This window comes from Phragmites australis, chromosome 24, assembly GCF_958298935.1.
Source record: "Phragmites australis chromosome 24, lpPhrAust1.1, whole genome shotgun sequence".
NCBI lineage: Eukaryota > Viridiplantae > Streptophyta > Magnoliopsida > Poales > Poaceae > Phragmites > Phragmites australis.
The window spans coordinates 1,753,870-1,756,538 of record NC_084944.1 but is presented as its reverse complement, the minus strand read 5'-3'; the positions used below and the strand labels follow the sequence as shown (position 1 = coordinate 1,756,538).

Below are 2,669 nucleotides of genomic sequence, written 5' to 3'. Positions count from 1 at the left end.
CGTCCTCGCCGTGGACGGTGTGCTAAGGAGGATATGGAGGCGGATGCGCGCGCTGGAGGACGGCCAGCCGGAGAGGATTTACGCACTGGAGGATGACAACGTCGAGGAGTAGGATGAGAAGAATGTTCTTGGTGACATCTGCTTCAATTGCGTGAGACATTTTGGTGCTGTGCAGCAGCTTCCTTAAGGGTGTGTTTGTTTTTCTGCGGATTGTGAGAATCTGGATTCTAGATTATAGTTATAGAAGCTATTCTGAGTTGTATTATGGATTGTGCTACAATTCAGGTTTGAATTGATGCAATTTGCTTTTTGAATCTGTCTATTTATTTATATAATCTGATTGTAGAGCACAATACAGAATCTAAAATCTGAAATAAATAAACCTTAAGCTTCCATTTTGGAGAGTGCGAGAGGGAGTGCGTGTGTGTATAAGCTTTTTTTTCGAATCACTCTTTATTAGTTACTAAAAAATTAATATCAATCATGAGCAACTGAATGCCCGACGATTGTGTGGCCGTTCAATTTTTTATAACTAATGGCATAAACGTTTTGCTAGCACGAGCTCGTTTTGCTAGCTAAGCAAGCTCGTGCGCTACTTAGATTGGATTGTAATCAATTTTTTAGTAACTAATAAAGAGATTGGATTTGTGTTCCTTCTTCCTTGTAATGGCGGCATTTTTTGCTGTGTTCGTCGTGTTTGTATGGTGGGAACTTTCCTGTCTTTGCAGAGTTGCAGTGATAATAGCATGGGGTGAAGCTTGAAAGAAATTGATGGTGGTGCACACGTGTATAATTTTGAAACAACATTATCGATTTTAGTTAATTTAGGTGATCATGTACGAAAAGTTCATTACTAGTAGTTTCATAGAGATGAAATGAAACCACGCAACATCAGCAAATCATGTTTGGCCTTAAGCGATCTTGCTTCCCTGCTCCCCAGGACGACGACTGCTTGTGGAAATGTCGAGTTGCAGAGCTGATTATTTGTAAAACAAAGTTAAGTGATGTTGACACAACATCCTAAGCACACAAGCACCAGTGGTCTAGTGGTAGAATAGTACCCTGCCACGGTACAGACCCGGGTTCGATTCCCGGCTGGTGCATAATTTTTTACCTTCATTTTTTTCTCTCCCGACGATCATAAAACGAATGAAATGATGACCCAGCGCATATTTGTCCATTTCAGAGTTGAGACTGTCATTTACAAAATCATTTGCCATGTGATGCTTATTCTAGTCATGGCTGTACTCAGAGATAAATAAAATGAATTCGGAGATGAGAATCATGATAATGTTTGTTACAAGTATTTCTTAAAATCTTCATTTGCTTCAGCCACTAGATGTTCTTCGCATTAGCAGCAAACATCAGCGTCAATATAGGCTCCCTTGGTTGTGGCAGCAGTGCGCGGTATGAATGTCGGGATATCTGTAGGGAAGGCAGCCACTGGTCAGCCCTGATACATACATAGTGATAGTCGGTGCTAAGTGCTAAGCTTGCCAATCTTGTGTCCCCACATACAAAGTAAAAGCCAACATCATAAATGTTATCTAATTTGTAGTACAGCAGAGAGCATCACTACGCCTTTGTCAAAGACTAAAGGGACCGGCCAGCATCATCCACAGTGCACTTGCTCAGAGCGCAGCACGTATATCCATTAATGACCAGAAGTTGAGAAGGAAATAAGATAGCACTTGTGCTAAGATTTGCTATTGGTGTTAACTTTATTTTAGTAGTAAAATTTATTATTTTTAAATCACTTGACACATATAGAAGGTGCAAGTGATAAAGTAGAAAGGGCTAGAGAGATAATGCTAGATAACTATTCTTATCACCTAACTTAAGGGTAACAGATGTACTGCTTTTAACGCGCGTATGATATACACGGTGGATGATCCGAGAGTGGACGCCATCGCCATCTCCGTCTCGTGAAAGACCAGCATCGAAGTGATCGTTGGTGCTCCGACGAGCTTCTACCTTGCTCTTTTTCGCATTGGCCGGACACGCGTTACGCACCCATCATCGTCTATTCGGCGCAAAAAGAGAGAAGAAAAGTAAATGAAATAATTCCAAGAGCCGTATAGGCTAATTTGCTAAACTAACCCTGCCTTCCCCCACAGAGAATTTCAACGGATTTATTTTTTTTCCCACGAATTTTACTCCATGGATTCTCTGCCACAATACGACCAGAGTTTTTTAAAATAATATTTCAAAAAACGAACAGAGCTTTTAAAATAATATTATTTGATTAGCTAGAAATTTCATATTTAGTTTTTTAATTAAAATTTATAACTATTTTTTAATATCTAAACGAATTTAAATAAAAAATGTTCAGTTGTAAAGTTGTAGATATTATTGATTGGGATGACTTTTCTCCATCTAAAATTATATGAAGAAATATAAATTTTTAAAATATCATAGGACCTGCGTTAGCCAATAACACATAGCTTAGCTGTCGGTACTGAAATACCGACAGATATCTGTCTCTGTGAATATCAGATTCTAATAAAATAATATTATTTTAAAAACGACTACAGGTCGGTAGTTGGTCCCTGGCCCACCTGGAAGGGGCTCCGCACGCGCGGCGCGACGCGAATCCGCGGTACCAAAAGGGAGAACGCGCGCCCGCGCCTGTTTGCTGTTTCGCAGGATCGCGCGGGCCCCGCCCCGGG

The 2,669-nt window shown here is 40.4% G+C and overlaps 1 non-coding gene across 1 annotated transcript; it reads left to right on the top strand.

Moving 5' to 3' along the window:
- The first annotated feature begins 1,032 nt into the window (after positions 1-1,032).
- TRNAG-GCC (transfer RNA glycine (anticodon GCC)) lies at positions 1,033-1,103 on the top strand. Its single transcript has one exon. It is a non-coding gene; the product is annotated as a tRNA-Gly (tRNA).
- The last annotated feature ends 1,566 nt before the right edge of the window (positions 1,104-2,669 follow it).